The sequence below is a fragment of the Pelobates fuscus genome, chromosome 2 (assembly GCF_036172605.1).
Source record: "Pelobates fuscus isolate aPelFus1 chromosome 2, aPelFus1.pri, whole genome shotgun sequence".
In the NCBI taxonomy this organism is placed as follows: Eukaryota; Metazoa; Chordata; class Amphibia; order Anura; family Pelobatidae; genus Pelobates; species Pelobates fuscus.
This window is the reverse complement of record NC_086318.1, coordinates 354896220-354914391: the sequence shown is the minus strand read 5'-3', so window position 1 is coordinate 354914391 and position 18172 is coordinate 354896220. Positions and strand designations below refer to the sequence as shown.

The 18172-nt window shown below is 42.8% G+C and overlaps 21 non-coding genes across 21 annotated transcripts; all 21 read left to right on the top strand.

Annotated features, from left to right (window-relative positions):
• Positions 1-348: 348 nt before the first annotated feature.
• On the top strand, positions 349-515 carry LOC134590029 (U1 spliceosomal RNA). The gene has a single exon (XR_010087015.1). It is a non-coding gene; the product is annotated as a U1 spliceosomal RNA (small nuclear RNA).
• Positions 516-1414: 899 nt separating this feature from the next.
• LOC134593418 (U4 spliceosomal RNA) lies at positions 1415-1555 on the top strand. Its single transcript, XR_010089903.1, has one exon. It is a non-coding gene; the product is annotated as a U4 spliceosomal RNA (small nuclear RNA).
• A 470-nt stretch (positions 1556-2025) lies between these two features.
• On the top strand, positions 2026-2192 carry LOC134590613 (U1 spliceosomal RNA). Its single transcript, XR_010087511.1, has one exon. It is a non-coding gene; the product is annotated as a U1 spliceosomal RNA (small nuclear RNA).
• Positions 2193-3091: 899 nt separating this feature from the next.
• Positions 3092-3232, top strand: LOC134593417 (U4 spliceosomal RNA). Its single transcript, XR_010089902.1, has one exon. It is a non-coding gene; the product is annotated as a U4 spliceosomal RNA (small nuclear RNA).
• Positions 3233-3698: 466 nt separating this feature from the next.
• LOC134590028 (U1 spliceosomal RNA) lies at positions 3699-3865 on the top strand. The gene has a single exon (XR_010087014.1). It is a non-coding gene; the product is annotated as a U1 spliceosomal RNA (small nuclear RNA).
• Positions 3866-4764: 899 nt separating this feature from the next.
• LOC134593416 (U4 spliceosomal RNA) lies at positions 4765-4905 on the top strand. The gene has a single exon (XR_010089901.1). It is a non-coding gene; the product is annotated as a U4 spliceosomal RNA (small nuclear RNA).
• Positions 4906-5377: 472 nt separating this feature from the next.
• LOC134590612 (U1 spliceosomal RNA) lies at positions 5378-5544 on the top strand. Its single transcript, XR_010087510.1, has one exon. It is a non-coding gene; the product is annotated as a U1 spliceosomal RNA (small nuclear RNA).
• A 900-nt stretch (positions 5545-6444) lies between these two features.
• LOC134592421 (U4 spliceosomal RNA) lies at positions 6445-6585 on the top strand. The gene has a single exon (XR_010089051.1). It is a non-coding gene; the product is annotated as a U4 spliceosomal RNA (small nuclear RNA).
• A 469-nt stretch (positions 6586-7054) lies between these two features.
• Positions 7055-7221, top strand: LOC134590027 (U1 spliceosomal RNA). The gene has a single exon (XR_010087013.1). It is a non-coding gene; the product is annotated as a U1 spliceosomal RNA (small nuclear RNA).
• Positions 7222-8120: 899 nt separating this feature from the next.
• On the top strand, positions 8121-8261 carry LOC134593415 (U4 spliceosomal RNA). Its single transcript, XR_010089900.1, has one exon. It is a non-coding gene; the product is annotated as a U4 spliceosomal RNA (small nuclear RNA).
• A 470-nt stretch (positions 8262-8731) lies between these two features.
• LOC134590611 (U1 spliceosomal RNA) lies at positions 8732-8898 on the top strand. Its single transcript, XR_010087509.1, has one exon. It is a non-coding gene; the product is annotated as a U1 spliceosomal RNA (small nuclear RNA).
• An 899-nt stretch (positions 8899-9797) lies between these two features.
• Positions 9798-9938, top strand: LOC134593413 (U4 spliceosomal RNA). Its single transcript, XR_010089899.1, has one exon. It is a non-coding gene; the product is annotated as a U4 spliceosomal RNA (small nuclear RNA).
• A 470-nt stretch (positions 9939-10408) lies between these two features.
• On the top strand, positions 10409-10575 carry LOC134590026 (U1 spliceosomal RNA). The gene has a single exon (XR_010087012.1). It is a non-coding gene; the product is annotated as a U1 spliceosomal RNA (small nuclear RNA).
• An 899-nt stretch (positions 10576-11474) lies between these two features.
• Positions 11475-11615, top strand: LOC134593412 (U4 spliceosomal RNA). Its single transcript, XR_010089898.1, has one exon. It is a non-coding gene; the product is annotated as a U4 spliceosomal RNA (small nuclear RNA).
• Positions 11616-12081: 466 nt separating this feature from the next.
• On the top strand, positions 12082-12248 carry LOC134590025 (U1 spliceosomal RNA). The gene has a single exon (XR_010087011.1). It is a non-coding gene; the product is annotated as a U1 spliceosomal RNA (small nuclear RNA).
• An 899-nt stretch (positions 12249-13147) lies between these two features.
• Positions 13148-13288, top strand: LOC134593723 (U4 spliceosomal RNA). The gene has a single exon (XR_010090160.1). It is a non-coding gene; the product is annotated as a U4 spliceosomal RNA (small nuclear RNA).
• Positions 13289-13760: 472 nt separating this feature from the next.
• LOC134590024 (U1 spliceosomal RNA) lies at positions 13761-13927 on the top strand. Its single transcript, XR_010087010.1, has one exon. It is a non-coding gene; the product is annotated as a U1 spliceosomal RNA (small nuclear RNA).
• Positions 13928-14826: 899 nt separating this feature from the next.
• Positions 14827-14967, top strand: LOC134592937 (U4 spliceosomal RNA). Its single transcript, XR_010089490.1, has one exon. It is a non-coding gene; the product is annotated as a U4 spliceosomal RNA (small nuclear RNA).
• Positions 14968-15442: 475 nt separating this feature from the next.
• Positions 15443-15609, top strand: LOC134590334 (U1 spliceosomal RNA). Its single transcript, XR_010087274.1, has one exon. It is a non-coding gene; the product is annotated as a U1 spliceosomal RNA (small nuclear RNA).
• An 899-nt stretch (positions 15610-16508) lies between these two features.
• LOC134592420 (U4 spliceosomal RNA) lies at positions 16509-16649 on the top strand. Its single transcript, XR_010089050.1, has one exon. It is a non-coding gene; the product is annotated as a U4 spliceosomal RNA (small nuclear RNA).
• A 469-nt stretch (positions 16650-17118) lies between these two features.
• LOC134590719 (U1 spliceosomal RNA) lies at positions 17119-17285 on the top strand. Its single transcript, XR_010087601.1, has one exon. It is a non-coding gene; the product is annotated as a U1 spliceosomal RNA (small nuclear RNA).
• Positions 17286-18172: the final 887 nt, after the last annotated feature.

The following is an 18172-nucleotide window of genomic DNA, read 5'->3' as shown; positions in this document are numbered from 1 at the left end:
TTACCTTTCTCTCCCACTGAATTCACTTGTTTCCGGCAGCACACTATTCTCACTACATGCTACGAATTCCCATCCTTCGGCTCATTGGCCTAGCATTTGCCTTTATGCAAATTGCTCCTTCGCACCCTGAATCCAGCTCAATTATTCACACCTAACCACCTGAAGACACTAAAATTACTGGTAGCTAAGGAAAACAACGATCAGCCACGAGGTTTGGTAATCTTTTGTAGCCTTCTATCATTTGGATTATTTATTTGCTTTTTTTTTTTTTTACTTGCTTTATTATTTCACCACAGCCTAAAGGAAAGGCTTCCCAGCGGGCGTGCCTTTGAATGTACCCGTCATGTCATACTTACCTGGCAGGGGAGCAATAGCCATGATCCCTAAGGTGGCTCTCCCAGAGTGAGGCTGGTTCATTGCACTCCGTACCAGTTGACCTCTGCGATTTCCTCAAATGTGGGAAACTCGACTGCATAATTTATGGTAGTGGGGGACTGCGTTCGCGCTTTCCCCTGTGTTTGCTTGTTTGACAAAAATAGAGAACTTCACCAATTCTGACGAAGGATAATTTCAGCCACGGCACCCGTCTTCTTTGGCTCTTACTTTCTGCATCAAGCAGGCAGTGACAATCATTTCCTAGGCTTGATCATTTTTATTATCTATGTTTTCTGGAGACCAGTTTTAAGCCAGAATTTCACTTTTTATTTTAACTTTTCAGCTTTTTTTTCATCATTTTTTTATCCTGACTTCTTTTGATTTATTGTATGCTTCAATGCAATGGAAGAAATAAAGAATTGGAGACCTATATTACGTCTTCCAACAGAACGTAACGTTTGATTGAATTTCTGGGAAAAAAAGATTTTCTGGATGAAGGCAGTGAATTGCCGCTTGAGACAATCAGACCAAACCTTAGGAATAGCTGGGTGGTCGCTAGCACTTACTAATGAACACCATGGAATTTTGAAAAAGCCACCACAAATGTTCTTTCAGCCCTGTTGAGTGTGGATGAAGAGAAGACAGGTGCTAGGCAAGGGTCATTCCTATCGATGGAGTCATGAAATGTGTGACTTTGGGGACGAACGTAGACCAGCGGATTGTGTACTCTGCCTAATGGCTGCTGTAGTAGAATCTTGGCAAAACTGTTTCCAAAGAGAGAAAAAAAAATGTACAAGGTTTGCTGCAAGATATGGTTGCCCTCACTCTCTGTTATAGGTTTGGAACCATTCCAAGATGCCATATAAGAAGACCGAGGAATTTGTTGGGGTTTAAGCTTCCCTGTAGGAGGAAGCGGGCCTAATTAGAATATTGCCTCCCATAATCCTTTGCAATGGCTTATGGTCATGAACTTTTTCTCACCGCTGTCTTAAAGTGTCCTTACGTGGTAGCTCTTAAAAGCTGGCCCACTTGAACAGCTAGCTTTGCGCAGTGGCAGTATCGTAGCCCATGAGGTCAATCCGAGGCGTGATTATTGCTAATTGAAAACTTTACCCAATACCCCGCCATGATGACTTGAAATACAGTCAGCATTGGCAATTTTTGACAGGTTCTAAGGAGACTGAAAGATTGGTTTAATAAAAGTTTATGGCGCCCCATGTCTAGGGCGTGTCTTACGTTACTCCTGTTTCTTCCTGAGCTCTGTTGCACCATTCCTTCCGCTGGCTTCTTAGCATTTCCCTTTTACCTTTCTCTCCCACTGAATTCACTTGTTTCCGGCAGCACACTATTCTCACTACATGCTACGAATTCCCATCCTTCGGCTCATTGGCCTAGCATTTGCCTTTATGCAAATTGCTCCTTCGCACCCTGAATCCAGCTCAATTATTCACACCTAACCACCTGAAGGCACTAAAATTACTGGTAGCTAAGGAAAACAACAATCAGCCACGAGGTTTGGTAATCTTTTGTAGCCTTCTATCATTTGGATTATTTATTTGCTTTTTTTTTTTTTTACTTGCTTTATTATTTCACCACAGCCTAAAGGAAAGGCTTCCCAGCGGGCGTGCCTTTGAATGTACCCGTCATGTCATACTTACCTGGCAGGGGAGCAATAGCCATGATCCCTAAGGTGGCTCTCCCAGAGTGAGGCTGGTTCATTGCACTCCGTACCAGTTGACTTCTGCGATTTCCTCAAATGTGGGAAACTCGACTGCATAATTTATGGTAGTGGGGGACTGCGTTCGCGCTTTCCCCTGTGTTTGCTTGTTTGACAAAAATAGAGAACTTCACCAATTCTGACGAAGGATAATTTCAGCCACGGCACCCGTCTTCTTTGGCTCTTACTTTCCGCATCAAGCAGGCAGTGACAATCATTTCCTAGGCTTGATCATTTTTATTATCTATGTTTTCTGGAGACCAGTTTTAAGCCAGAATTTCACTTTTTATTTTAACTTTTCAGCTTTTTTTTCATCATTTTTTTATCCTGACTTCTTTTGATTTATTGTATGCTTCAATGCAATGGAAGAAATAAAGAATTGGAGACCTATATTACGTCTTCCAACAGAACGTAACGTTTGATTGAATTTCTGGGAAAAAAAGATTTTCTGGATGAAGGCAGTGAATTGCCGCTTGAGACAATCAGACCAAACCTTAGGAATAGCTGGGTGGTCGCTAGCACTTACTAATGAACACCATGGAATTTTGAAAAAGCCACCACAAATGTTCTTTCAGCCCTGTTGAGTGTGGATGAAGAGAAGACAGGTGCTAGGCAAGGGTCATTCCCATCGATGGAGTCATGAAATGTGTGACTTTGGGGACGAACGTAGACCAGCGGATTGTGTACTCTGCCTAATGGCTGCTGTAGTAGAATCTTGGCAAAACTGTTTCCAAAGAGAGAAAAAAAAATGTACAAGGTTTGCTGCAAGATATGGTTGCCCTCACTCTCTGTTATAGGTTTGGAACCATTCCAAGATGCCATATAAGAAGACCGAGGAATTTGTTGGGGTTTAAGCTTCCCTGTAGGAGGAAGCGGGCCTAATTAGAATATTGCCTCCCATAATCCTTTGCAATGGCTTATGGTCATGAACTTTTTCTCACCGCTGTCTTAAAGTGTCCTTACGTGGTAGCTCTTAAAAGCTGGCCCACTTGAACAGCTAGCTTTGCGCAGTGGCAGTATCGTAGCCCATGAGGTCAATCCGAGGCGTGATTATTGCTAATTGAAAACTTTACCCAATACCCCGCCATGATGACTTGAAATACAGTCAGCATTGGCAATTTTTGACAGGTTCTAAGGAGACTGAAAGATTGGTTTAATAAAAGTTTATGGCGCCCCATGTCTAGGGCGTGTCTTACGTGACTCCTGTTTCTTCCTGAGCTCTGTTGCACCATTCCTTCCGCTGGCTTCTTAGCATTTCCCTTTTACCTTTCTCTCCCACTGAATTCACTTGTTTCCGGCAGCACACTATTCTCACTACATGCTACGAATTCCCATCCTTCGGCTCATTGGCCTAGCATTTGCCTTTATGCAAATTGCTCCTTCGCACCCTGAATCCAGCTCAATTATTCACACCTAACCACCTGAAGGCACTAAAATTACTGGTAGCTAAGGAAAACAACGATCAGCCACGAGGTTTGGTAATCTTTTGTAGCCTTCTATCATTTGGATTATTTATTTGCTTTTTTTTTAACTTGCTTTATTATTTCACCACAGCCTAAAGGAAAGGCTTCCCAGCGGGCGTGCCTTTGAATGTACCCGTCATGTCATACTTACCTGGCAGGGGAGCAATAGCCATGATCCCTAAGGTGGCTCTCCCAGAGTGAGGCTGGTTCATTGCACTCCGTACCAGTTGACCTCTGCGATTTCCTCAAATGTGGGAAACTCGACTGCATAATTTATGGTAGTGGGGGACTGCGTTCGCGCTTTCCCCTGTGTTTGCTTGTTTGACAAAAATAGAGAACTTCACCAATTCTGACGAAGGATAATTTCAGCCACGGCACCCGTCTTCTTTGGCTCTTACTTTCCGCATCAAGCAGGCAGTGACAATCATTTCCTAGGCTTGATCATTTTTATTATCTATGTTTTCTGGAGACCAGTTTTAAGCCAGAATTTCACTTTTTATTTTAACTTTTCAGCTTTTTTTTCATCATTTTTTTATCCTGACTTCTTTTGATTTATTGTATGCTTCAATGCAATGGAAGAAATAAAGAATTGGAGACCTATATTACGTCTTCCAACAGAACGTAACGTTTGATTGAATTTCTGGGAAAAAAAGATTTTCTGGATCAAGGCAGTGAATTGCCGCTTGAGACAATCAGACCAAACCTTAGGAATAGCTGGGTGGTCGCTAGCACTTACTAATGAACACCATGGAATTTTGAAAAAGCCACCACAAATGTTCTTTCAGCCCTGTTGAGTGTGGATGAAGAGAAGACAGGTGCTAGGCAAGGGTCATTCCTATCGATGGAGTCATGAAATGTGTGACTTTGGGGACGAACGTAGACCAGCGGATTGTGTACTCTGCCTAATGGCTGCTGTAGTAGAATCTTGGCAAAACTGTTTCCAAAGAGAGAACAAAAATTGTACAAGGTTTGCTGCAAGATATGGTTGCCCTCACTCTCTGTTATAGGTTTGGAACCATTCCAAGATGCCATATAAGAAGACCGAGGAATTTGTTGGGGTTTAAGCTTCCCTGTAGGAGGAAGCGGGCCTAATTAGAATATTGCCTCCCATAATCCTTTGCAATGGCTTATGGTCATGAACTTTTTCTCACCGCTGTCTTAAAGTGTCCTTACGTGGTAGCTCTTAAAAGCTGGCCCACTTGAACAGCTAGCTTTGCGCAGTGGCAGTATCGTAGCCCATGAGGTCAATCCGAGGCGTGATTATTGCTAATTGAAAACTTTACCCAATACCCCGCCATGATGACTTGAAATACAGTCAGCATTGGCAATTTTTGACAGGTTCTAAGGAGACTGAAAGATTGGTTTAATAAAAGTTTATGGCGCCCCATGTCTAGGGCGTGTCTTACGTGACTCCTGTTTCTTCCTGAGCTCTGTTGCACCATTCCTTCCGCTGGCTTCTTAGCATTTCCCTTTTACCTTTCTCTCCGACTGAATTCACTTGTTTCCGGCAGCACACTATTCTCACTACATGCTACGAATTCCCATCCTTCGGCTCATTGGCCTAGCATTTGCCTTTATGCAAATTGCTCCTTCGCACCCTGAATCCAGCTCAATTATTCACACCTAACCACCTGAAGGCACTAAAATTACTGGTAGCTAAGGAAAACAACGATCAGCCACGAGGTTTGGTAATCTTTTGTAGCCTTCTATCATTTGGATTATTTATTTGCTTTTTTTTTTTTTTAAACTTGCTCTATTATTTCACCACAGCCTAAAGGAAAGGCTTCCCAGCGGGCGTGCCTTTGAATGTACCCGTCATGTCATACTTACCTGGCAGGGGAGCAATAGCCATGATCCCTAAGGTGGCTCTCCCAGAGTGAGGCTGGTTCATTGCACTCCGTACCAGTTGACTTCTGCGATTTCCTCAAATGTGGGAAACTCGACTGCATAATTTATGGTAGTGGGGGACTGCGTTCGCGCTTTCCCCTGTGTTTGCTTGTTTGACAAAAATAGAGAACTTCACCAATTCTGACGAAGGATAATTTCAGCCACGGCACCCGTCTTCTTTGGCTCTTACTTTCCGCATCAAGCAGGCAGCGACAATCATTTCCTAGGCTTGATCATTTTTATTATCTATGTTTTCTGGAGACCAGTTTTAAGCCAGAATTTCACTTTTTATTTTAACTTTTCAGCTTTTTTTTCATCATTTTTTTATCCTGACTTCTTTTGATTTATTGTATGCTTCAATGCAATGGAAGAAATAAAGAATTGGAGACCTATATTACGTCTTCCAACAGAACGTAACGTTTGATTGAATTTCTGGGAAAAAAAAGATTTTCTGGATCAAGGCAGTGAATTGCCGCTTGAGACAATCAGACCAAACCTTAGGAATAGCTGGGTGGTCGCTAGCACTTACTAATGAACACCATGGAATTTTGAAAAAGCCACCACAAATGTTCTTTCAGCCCTGTTGAGTGTGGATGAAGAGAAGACAGGTGCTAGGCAAGGGTCATTCCTATCGATGGAGTCATGAAATGTGTGACTTTGGGGACGAACGTAGACCAGCGGATTGTGTACTCTGCCTAATGGCTGCTGTAGTAGAATCTTGGCAAAACTGTTTCCAAAGAGAGAAAAAAAATTGTACAAGGTTTGCTGCAAGATATGGTTGCCCTCACTCTCTGTTATAGGTTTGGAACCATTCCAAGATGCCATATAAGAAGACCGAGGAATTTGTTGGGGTTTAAGCTTCCCTGTAGGAGGAAGCGGGCCTAATTAGAATATTGCCTCCCATAATCCTTTGCAATGGCTTATGGTCATGAACTTTTTCTCACCGCTGTCTTAAAGTGTCCTTACGTGGTAGCTCTTAAAAACTGGCCCACTTGAACAGCTAGCTTTGCGCAGTGGCAGTATCGTAGCCCATGAGGTCAATCCGAGGCGTGATTATTGCTAATTGAAAACTTTACCCAATACCCCGCCATGATGACTTGAAATACAGTCAGCATTGGCAATTTTTGACAGGCTCTAAGGAGACTGAAAGATTGGTTTAATAAAAGTTTATGGCGCCCCATGTCTAGGGCGTGTCTTACGTGACTCCCGTTTCTTCCTGAGCTCTGTTGCACCATTCCTTCCGCTGGCTTCTTAGCATTTCCCTTTTACCTTTCTCTCCCACTGAATTCACTTGTTTCCGGCAGCACACTATTCTCACTACATGCTACGAATTCCCATCCTTCGGCTCATTGGCCTAGCATTTGCCTTTATGCAAATTGCTCCTTCGCACCCTGAATCCAGCTCAATTATTCACACCTAACCACCTGAAGACACTAAAATTACTGGTAGCTAAGGAAAACAACGATCAGCCACGAGGTTTGGTAATCTTTTGTAGCCTTCTATCATTTGGATTATTTATTTGCTTTTTTTTTTTTTACTTGCTTTATTATTTCACCACAGCCTAAAGGAAAGGCTTCCCAGCGGGCGTGCCTTTGAATGTACCCGTCATGTCATACTTACCTGGCAGGGGAGCAATAGCCATGATCCCTAAGGTGGCTCTCCCAGAGTGAGGCTGGTTCATTGCACTCCGTACCAGTTGACCTCTGCGATTTCCTCAAATGTGGGAAACTCGACTGCATAATTTATGGTAGTGGGGGACTGCGTTCGCGCTTTCCCCTGTGTTTGCTTGTTTGACAAAAATAGAGAACTTCACCAATTCTGACGAAGGATAATTTCAGCCACGGCACCCGTCTTCTTTGGCTCTTACTTTCTGCATCAAGCAGGCAGTGACAATCATTTCCTAGGCTTGATCATTTTTATTATCTATGTTTTCTGGAGACCAGTTTTAAGCCAGAATTTCACTTTTTATTTTAACTTTTCAGCTTTTTTTTCATCATTTTTTTATCCTGACTTCTTTTGATTTATTGTATGCTTCAATGCAATGGAAGAAATAAAGAATTGGAGACCTATATTACGTCTTCCAACAGAACGTAACGTTTGATTGAATTTCTGGGAAAAAAAGATTTTCTGGATGAAGGCAGTGAATTGCCGCTTGAGACAATCAGACCAAACCTTAGGAATAGCTGGGTGGTCGCTAGCACTTACTAATGAACACCATGGAATTTTGAAAAAGCCACCACAAATGTTCTTTCAGCCCTGTTGAGTGTGGATGAAGAGAAGACAGGTGCTAGGCAAGGGTCATTCCTATCGATGGAGTCATGAAATGTGTGACTTTGGGGACGAACGTAGACCAGCGGATTGTGTACTCTGCCTAATGGCTGCTGTAGTAGAATCTTGGCAAAACTGTTTCCAAAGAGAGAAAAAAAAATGTACAAGGTTTGCTGCAAGATATGGTTGCCCTCACTCTCTGTTATAGGTTTGGAACCATTCCAAGATGCCATATAAGAAGACCGAGGAATTTGTTGGGGTTTAAGCTTCCCTGTAGGAGGAAGCGGGCCTAATTAGAATATTGCCTCCCATAATCCTTTGCAATGGCTTATGGTCATGAACTTTTTCTCACCGCTGTCTTAAAGTGTCCTTACGTGGTAGCTCTTAAAAGCTGGCCCACTTGAACAGCTAGCTTTGCGCAGTGGCAGTATCGTAGCCCATGAGGTCAATCCGAGGCGTGATTATTGCTAATTGAAAACTTTACCCAATACCCCGCCATGATGACTTGAAATACAGTCAGCATTGGCAATTTTTGACAGGTTCTAAGGAGACTGAAAGATTGGTTTAATAAAAGTTTATGGCGCCCCATGTCTAGGGCGTGTCTTACGTTACTCCTGTTTCTTCCTGAGCTCTGTTGCACCATTCCTTCCGCTGGCTTCTTAGCATTTCCCTTTTACCTTTCTCTCCCACTGAATTCACTTGTTTCCGGCAGCACACTATTCTCACTACATGCTACGAATTCCCATCCTTCGGCTCATTGGCCTAGCATTTGCCTTTATGCAAATTGCTCCTTCGCACCCTGAATCCAGCTCAATTATTCACACCTAACCACCTGAAGGCACTAAAATTACTGGTAGCTAAGGAAAACAACAATCAGCCACGAGGTTTGGTAATCTTTTGTAGCCTTCTATCATTTGGATTATTTATTTGCTTTTTTTTTTTTTTACTTGCTTTATTATTTCACCACAGCCTAAAGGAAAGGCTTCCCAGCGGGCGTGCCTTTGAATGTACCCGTCATGTCATACTTACCTGGCAGGGGAGCAATAGCCATGATCCCTAAGGTGGCTCTCCCAGAGTGAGGCTGGTTCATTGCACTCCGTACCAGTTGACTTCTGCGATTTCCTCAAATGTGGGAAACTCGACTGCATAATTTATGGTAGTGGGGGACTGCGTTCGCGCTTTCCCCTGTGTTTGCTTGTTTGACAAAAATAGAGAACTTCACCAATTCTGACGAAGGATAATTTCAGCCACGGCACCCGTCTTCTTTGGCTCTTACTTTCCGCATCAAGCAGGCAGTGACAATCATTTCCTAGGCTTGATCATTTTTATTATCTATGTTTTCTGGAGACCAGTTTTAAGCCAGAATTTCACTTTTTATTTTAACTTTTCAGCTTTTTTTTCATCATTTTTTTATCCTGACTTCTTTTGATTTATTGTATGCTTCAATGCAATGGAAGAAATAAAGAATTGGAGACCTATATTACGTCTTCCAACAGAACGTAACGTTTGATTGAATTTCTGGGAAAAAAAGATTTTCTGGATGAAGGCAGTGAATTGCCGCTTGAGACAATCAGACCAAACCTTAGGAATAGCTGGGTGGTCGCTAGCACTTACTAATGAACACCATGGAATTTTGAAAAAGCCACCACAAATGTTCTTTCAGCCCTGTTGAGTGTGGATGAAGAGAAGACAGGTGCTAGGCAAGGGTCATTCCCATCGATGGAGTCATGAAATGTGTGACTTTGGGGACGAACGTAGACCAGCGGATTGTGTACTCTGCCTAATGGCTGCTGTAGTAGAATCTTGGCAAAACTGTTTCCAAAGAGAGAAAAAAAAATGTACAAGGTTTGCTGCAAGATATGGTTGCCCTCACTCTCTGTTATAGGTTTGGAACCATTCCAAGATGCCATATAAGAAGACCGAGGAATTTGTTGGGGTTTAAGCTTCCCTGTAGGAGGAAGCGGGCCTAATTAGAATATTGCCTCCCATAATCCTTTGCAATGGCTTATGGTCATGAACTTTTTCTCACCGCTGTCTTAAAGTGTCCTTACGTGGTAGCTCTTAAAAGCTGGCCCACTTGAACAGCTAGCTTTGCGCAGTGGCAGTATCGTAGCCCATGAGGTCAATCCGAGGCGTGATTATTGCTAATTGAAAACTTTACCCAATACCCCGCCATGATGACTTGAAATACAGTCAGCATTGGCAATTTTTGACAGGTTCTAAGGAGACTGAAAGATTGGTTTAATAAAAGTTTATGGCGCCCCATGTCTAGGGCGTGTCTTACGTGACTCCTGTTTCTTCCTGAGCTCTGTTGCACCATTCCTTCCGCTGGCTTCTTAGCATTTCCCTTTTACCTTTCTCTCCCACTGAATTCACTTGTTTCCGGCAGCACACTATTCTCACTACATGCTACGAATTCCCATCCTTCGGCTCATTGGCCTAGCATTTGCCTTTATGCAAATTGCTCCTTCGCACCCTGAATCCAGCTCAATTATTCACACCTAACCACCTGAAGGCACTAAAATTACTGGTAGCTAAGGAAAACAACAATCAGCCACGAGGTTTGGTAATCTTTTGTAGCCTTCTATCATTTGGATTATTTATTTGCTTTTTTTTTTTTTAACTTGCTTTATTATTTCACCACAGCCTAAAGGAAAGGCTTCCCAGCGGGCGTGCCTTTGAATGTACCCGTCATGTCATACTTACCTGGCAGGGGAGCAATAGCCATGATCCCTAAGGTGGCTCTCCCAGAGTGAGGCTGGTTCATTGCACTCCGTACCAGTTGACCTCTGCGATTTCCTCAAATGTGGGAAACTCGACTGCATAATTTATGGTAGTGGGGGACTGCGTTCGCGCTTTCCCCTGTGTTTGCTTGTTTGACAAAAATAGAGAACTTCACCAATTCTGACGAAGGATAATTTCAGCCACGGCACCCGTCTTCTTTGGCTCTTACTTTCCGCATCAAGCAGGCAGTGACAATCATTTCCTAGGCTTGATCATTTTTATTATCTATGTTTTCTGGAGACCAGTTTTAAGCCAGAATTTCACTTTTTATTTTAACTTTTCAGCTTTTTTTTCATCATTTTTTTATCCTGACTTCTTTTGATTTATTGTATGCTTCAATGCAATGGAAGAAATAAAGAATTGGAGACCTATATTACGTCTTCCAACAGAACGTAACGTTTGATTGAATTTCTGGGAAAAAAAGATTTTCTGGATGAAGGCAGTGAATTGCCGCTTGAGACAATCAGACCAAACCTTAGGAATAGCTGGGTGGTCGCTAGCACTTACTAATGAACACCATGGAATTTTGAAAAAGCCACCACAAATGTTCTTTCAGCCCTGTTGAGTGTGGATGAAGAGAAGACAGGTGCTAGGCAAGGGTCATTCCTATCGATGGAGTCATGAAATGTGTGACTTTGGGGACGAACGTAGACCAGCGGATTGTGTACTCTGCCTAATGGCTGCTGTAGTAGAATCTTGGCAAAACTGTTTCCAAAGAGAGAAAAAAAATTGTACAAGGTTTGCTGCAAGATATGGTTGCCCTCACTCTCTGTTATAGGTTTGGAACCATTCCAAGATGCCATATAAGAAGACCGAGGAATTTGTTGGGGTTTAAGCTTCCCTGTAGGAGGAAGCGGGCCTAATTAGAATATTGCCTCCCATAATCCTTTGCAATGGCTTATGGTCATGAACTTTTTCTCACCGCTGTCTTAAAGTGTCCTTACGTGGTAGCTCTTAAAAGCTGGCCCACTTGAACAGCTAGCTTTGCGCAGTGGCAGTATCGTAGCCCATGAGGTCAATCCGAGGCGTGATTATTGCTAATTGAAAACTTTACCCAATACCCCGCCATGATGACTTGAAATACAGTCAGCATTGGCAATTTTTGACAGGTTCTAAGGAGACTGAAAGATTGGTTTAATAAAAGTTTATGGCGCCCCATGTCTAGGGCGTGTCTTACGTGACTCCTGTTTCTTCCTGAGCTCTGTTGCACCATTCCTTCCGCTGGCTTCTTAGCATTTCCCTTTTACCTTTCTCTCCCACTGAATTCACTTGTTTCCGGCAGCACACTATTCTCACTACATGCTACGAATTCCCATCCTTCGGCTCATTGGCCTAGCATTTGCCTTTATGCAAATTGCTCCTTCGCACCCTGAATCCAGCTCAATTATTCACACCTAACCACCTGAAGGCACTAAAATTACTGGTAGCTAAGGAAAACAACGATCAGCCACGAGGTTTGGTAATCTTTTGTAGCCTTCTATCATTTGGATTATTTATTTGCTTTTTTTTTAACTTGCTTTATTATTTCACCACAGCCTAAAGGAAAGGCTTCCCAGCGGGCGTGCCTTTGAATGTACCCGTCATGTCATACTTACCTGGCAGGGGAGCAATAGCCATGATCCCTAAGGTGGCTCTCCCAGAGTGAGGCTGGTTCATTGCACTCCGTACCAGTTGACCTCTGCGATTTCCTCAAATGTGGGAAACTCGACTGCATAATTTATGGTAGTGGGGGACTGCGTTCGCGCTTTCCCCTGTGTTTGCTTGTTTGACAAAAATAGAGAACTTCACCAATTCTGACGAAGGATAATTTCAGCCACGGCACCCGTCTTCTTTGGCTCTTACTTTCCGCATCAAGCAGGCAGTGACAATCATTTCCTAGGCTTGATCATTTTTATTATCTATGTTTTCTGGAGACCAGTTTTAAGCCAGAATTTCACTTTTTATTTTAACTTTTCAGCTTTTTTTTCATCATTTTTTTATCCTGACTTCTTTTGATTTATTGTATGCTTCAATGCAATGGAAGAAATAAAGAATTGGAGACCTATATTACGTCTTCCAACAGAACGTAACGTTTGATTGAATTTCTGGGAAAAAAAGATTTTCTGGATCAAGGCAGTGAATTGCCGCTTGAGACAATCAGACCAAACCTTAGGAATAGCTGGGTGGTCGCTAGCACTTACTAATGAACACCATGGAATTTTGAAAAAGCCACCACAAATGTTCTTTCAGCCCTGTTGAGTGTGGATGAAGAGAAGACAGGTGCTAGGCAAGGGTCATTCCTATCGATGGAGTCATGAAATGTGTGACTTTGGGGACGAACGTAGACCAGCGGATTGTGTACTCTGCCTAATGGCTGCTGTAGTAGAATCTTGGCAAAACTGTTTCCAAAGAGAGAACAAAAATTGTACAAGGTTTGCTGCAAGATATGGTTGCCCTCACTCTCTGTTATAGGTTTGGAACCATTCCAAGATGCCATATAAGAAGACCGAGGAATTTGTTGGGGTTTAAGCTTCCCTGTAGGAGGAAGCGGGCCTAATTAGAATATTGCCTCCCATAATCCTTTGCAATGGCTTATGGTCATGAACTTTTTCTCACCGCTGTCTTAAAGTGTCCTTACGTGGTAGCTCTTAAAAGCTGGCCCACTTGAACAGCTAGCTTTGCGCAGTGGCAGTATCGTAGCCCATGAGGTCAATCCGAGGCGTGATTATTGCTAATTGGAAACTTTACCCAATACCCCGCCATGATGACTTGAAATACAGTCAGCATTGGCAATTTTTGACAGGTTCTAAGGAGACTGAAAGATTGGTTTAATAAAAGTTTATGGCGCCCCATGTCTAGGGCGTGTCTTACGTGACTCCCGTTTCTTCCTGAGCTCTGTTGCACCATTCCTTCCGCTGGCTTCTTAGCATTTCCCTTTTACCTTTCTCTCCGACTGAATTCACTTGTTTCCGGCAGCACACTATTCTCACTACATGCTACGAATTCCCATCCTTCGGCTCATTGGCCTAGCATTTGCCTTTATGCAAATTGCTCCTTCGCACCCTGAATCCAGCTCAATTATTCACACCTAACCACCTGAAGGCACTAAAATTACTGGTAGCTAAGGAAAACAACGATCAGCCACGAGGTTTGGTAATCTTTTGTAGCCTTCTATCATTTGGATTATTTATTTGCTTTTTTTTTTTTTAAAACTTGCTTTATTATTTCACCACAGCCTAAAGGAAAGGCTTCCCAGCGGGCGTGCCTTTGAATGTACCCATCATGTCATACTTACCTGGCAGGGGAGCAATAGCCATGATCCCTAAGGTGGCTCTCCCAGAGTGAGGCTGGTTCATTGCACTCCGTACCAGTTGACCTCTGCGATTTCCTCAAATGTGGGAAACTCGACTGCATAATTTATGGTAGTGGGGGACTGCGTTCGCGCTTTCCCCTGTGTTTGCTTGTTTGACAAAAATAGAGAACTTCACCAATTCTGACGAAGGATAATTTCAGCCACGGCACCCGTCTTCTTTGGCTCTTACTTTCCGCATCAAGCAGGCAGTGACAATCATTTCCTAGGCTTGATCATTTTTATTATCTATGTTTTCTGGAGACCAGTTTTAAGCCAGAATTTCACTTTTTATTTTAACTTTTCAGCTTTTTTTTCATCATTTTTTTATCCTGACTTCTTTTGATTTATTGTATGCTTCAATGCAATGGAAGAAATAAAGAATTGGAGACCTATATTACGTCTTCCAACAGAACGTAACGTTTGATTGAATTTCTGGGAAAAAAAGATTTTCTGGATCAAGGCAGTGAATTGCCGCTTGAGACAATCAGACCAAACCTTAGGAATAGCTGGGTGGTCGCTAGCACTTACTAATGAACACCATGGAATTTTGAAAAAGCCACCACAAATGTTCTTTCAGCCCTGTTGAGTGTGGATGAAGAGAAGACAGGTGCTAGGCAAGGGTCATTCCTATCGATGGAGTCATGAAATGTGTGACTTTGGGGACGAACGTAGACCAGCGGATTGTGTACTCTGCCTAATGGCTGCTGTAGTAGAATCTTGGCAAAACTGTTTCCAAAGAGAGAAAAAAAATTGTACAAGGTTTGCTGCAAGATATGGTTGCCCTCACTCTCTGTTATAGGTTTGGAACCATTCCAAGATGCCATATAAGAAGACCGAGGAATTTGTTGGGGTTTAAGCTTCCCTGTAGGAGGAAGCGGGCCTAATTAGAATATTGCCTCCCACAATCCTTTGCAATGGCTTATGGTCATGAACTTTTTCTCACCGCTGTCTTAAAGTGTCCTTACGTGGTAGCTCTTAAAAGCTGGCCCACTTGAACAGTTAACTTTGCGCAGTGGCAGTATCGTAGCCCATGAGGTCAATCCGAGGCGTGATTATTGCTAATTGAAAACTTTACCCAATACCCCGCCATGATGACTTGAAATACAGTCAGCATTGGCAATTTTTGACAGGCTCTAAGGAGACTGAAAGATTGGTTTAAAAAAAGTTTATGGCGCCCCATGTCTAGGGCGTGTCTTACGTGACTCCCGTTTCTTCCTGAGCTCTGTTGCACCATTCCTTCCGCTGGCTTCTTAGCATTTCCCTTTTACCTTTCTCTCCCACTGAATCCACTTGTTTCCGGCAGCACACTATTCTCACTCCATGCTACGAATTCCCATCCTTCGGCTCATTGGTCTAGCATTTGCCTTTATGCAAATTGCTCCTTCGCACCCTGAGTCCAGCTCAATTATTCACACCTAACCACCTGAAGGCACTAAAATTACTGGTAGCTAAGGAAAACAACGATCAGCCACGAGGTTTGGTAATCTTTTGTAGCCTTCTATCATTTGGATTATTTATTTGCTTTTTTTTTTTTTTTTTTAACTTGCTTTATTATTTCACCACAGCCTACAGGAAAGGCTTCCCAGCGGGCGTGCCTTTGAATGTACCCGTCATGTCATACTTACCTGGCAGGGGAGCAATAGCCATGATCCCTAAGGTGGCTCTCCCAGAGTGAGGCTGGTTCATTGCACTCCGTACCAGTTGACCTCTGCGATTTCCTCAAATGTGGGAAACTCGACTGCATAATTTATGGTAGTGGGGGGCTGCGTTCGCGCTTTCCCCTGTGTTTGCTTGTTTGACAAAAATAGAGAACTTCACCAATTCTGACGAAGGATAATTTCAGCCACGGCACCCGTCTTCTTTGGCTCTTACTTTCCACATCAAGCAGGCAGCGACAATCATTTCCTAGGTTTGATCATTTTTATTATCTATGTTTTCTGGAGACCAGTTTTAAGCCAGAATTTCACTTTTTATTTTAACTTTTCAGCTTTTTTTTCATCATTTTTTTATCCTGACTTCTTTTGATTTATTGTATGCTTCAATGCAATGGAAGAAATAAAGAATTGGAGACCTATATTACGTCTTCCAACAGAACGTAACGTTTGATTGAATTTCTGGGAAAAAAAGATTTTCTGGATCAAGGCAGTGAATTGCCGCTTGAGACAATCAGACCAAACCTTAGGAATAGCTGGGTGGTCGCTAGCACTTACTAATGAACACCATGGAATTTTGAAAAAGCCACCACAAATGTTCTTTCAGCCCTGTTGAGTGTGGATGAAGAGAAGACAGGTGCTAGGCAAGGGTCATTCCTATCGATGGAGTCATGAAATGTGTGACTTTGGGGACGAACGTAGACCAGCGGATTGTGTACTCTGCCTAATGGCTGCTGTAGTAGAATCTTGGCAAAACTGTTTCCAAAGAGAGAAAAAAAATTGTACAAGGTTTGCTGCAAGATATGGTTGCCCTCACTCTCTGTTATAGGTTTGGAACCATTCCAAGATGCCATATAAGAAGACCGAGGAATTTGTTGGGGTTTAAGCTTCCCTGTAGGAGGAAGCGGGCCTAATTAGAATATTGCCTCCCATAATCCTTTGCAATGGCTTATGGTCATGAACTTTTTCTCACCGCTGTCTTAAAGTGTCCTTACGTGGTAGCTCTTAAAAGCTGGCCCACTTGAACAGCTAGCTTTGCGCAGTGGCAGTATCGTAGCCCATGAGGTCAATCCGAGGCGTGATTATTGCTAATTGAAAACTTTACCCAATACCCCGCCATGATGACTTGAAATACAGTCAGCATTGGCAATTTTTGACAGGCTCTAAGGAGACTGAAAGATTGGTTTAATAAAAGTTTATGGCGCCCCATGTCTAGGGCGTGTCTTACGTGACTCCCGTTTCTTCCTGAGCTCTGTTGCACCATTCCTTCCGCTGGCTTCTTAGCATTTCCCTTTTACCTTTCTCTCCCACTGAATTCACTTGTTTCCGGCAGCACACTATTCTCACTACATGCTACGAATTCCCATCCTTCGGCTCATTGGCCTAGCATTTGCCTTTATGCAAATTGCTCCTTCGCACCCTGAATCCAGCTCAATTATTCACACCTAACCACCTGAAGGCACTAAAATTACTGGTAGCTAAGGAAAACAACGATCAGCCACGAGGTTTGGTAATCTTTTGTAGCCTTCTATCATTTGGATTATTTATTTGCTTTTTTTTTTTTTACTTGCTTTATTATTTCACCACAGCCTAAAGGAAAGGCTTCCCAGCGGGCGTGCCTTTGAATGTACCCGTCATGTCATACTTACCTGGCAGGGGAGCAATAGCCATGATCCCTAAGGTGGCTCTCCCAGAGTGAGGCTGATTCATTGCACTCCGTACCAGTTGACCTCTGCGATTTCCTCAAATGTGGGAAACTCGACTGCATAATTTATGGTAGTGGGGGACTGCGTTTGCGCTTTCCCCTGTGTTTGCTTGTTTGACAAAAATAGAGAACTTCACCAATTCTGACGAAGGATAATTTCAGCCACGGCACCCGTCTTCTTTGGCTCTTACTTTCCGCATCAAGCAGGCAGTGACAATCATTTCCTAGGCTTGATCATTTTTATTATCTATGTTTTCTGGAGACCAGTTTTAAGCCAGAATTTCACTTTTTATTTTAACTTTTCAGCTTTTTTTTCATCATTTTTTTATCCTGACTTCTTTTGATTTATTGTATGCTTCAATGCAATGGAAGAAATAAAGAATTGGAGACCTATATTACGTCTTCCAACAGAACGTAACGTTTGATTGAATTTCTGGGAAAAAAAGATTTTCTGGATGAAGGCAGTGAATTGCCGCTTGAGACAATCAGACCAAACCTTAGGAATAGCTGGGTGGTCGCTAGCACTTACTAATGAACACCATGGAATTTTGAAAAAGCCACCACAAATGTTCTTTCAGCCCTGTTGAGTGTGGATGAAGAGAAGACAGGTGCTAGGCAAGGGTCATTCCTATCGATGGAGTCATGAAATGTGTGACTTTGGGGACGAACGTAGACCAGCGGATTGTGTACTCTGCCTAATGGCTGCTGTAGTAGAATCTTGGCAAAACTGTTTCCAAAGAGAGAAAAAAAATTGTACAAGGTTTGCTGCAAGATATGGTTGCCCTCACTCTCTGTTATAGGTTTGGAACCATTCCAAGATGCCATATAAGAAGACCGAGGAATTTGTTGGGGTTTAAGCTTCCCTGTAGGAGGAAGCGGGCCTAATTAGAATATTGCCTCCCACAATCCTTTGCAATGGCTTATGGTCATGAACTTTTTCTCACCGCTGTCTTAAAGTGTCCTTACGTGGTAGCTCTTAAAAGCTGGCCC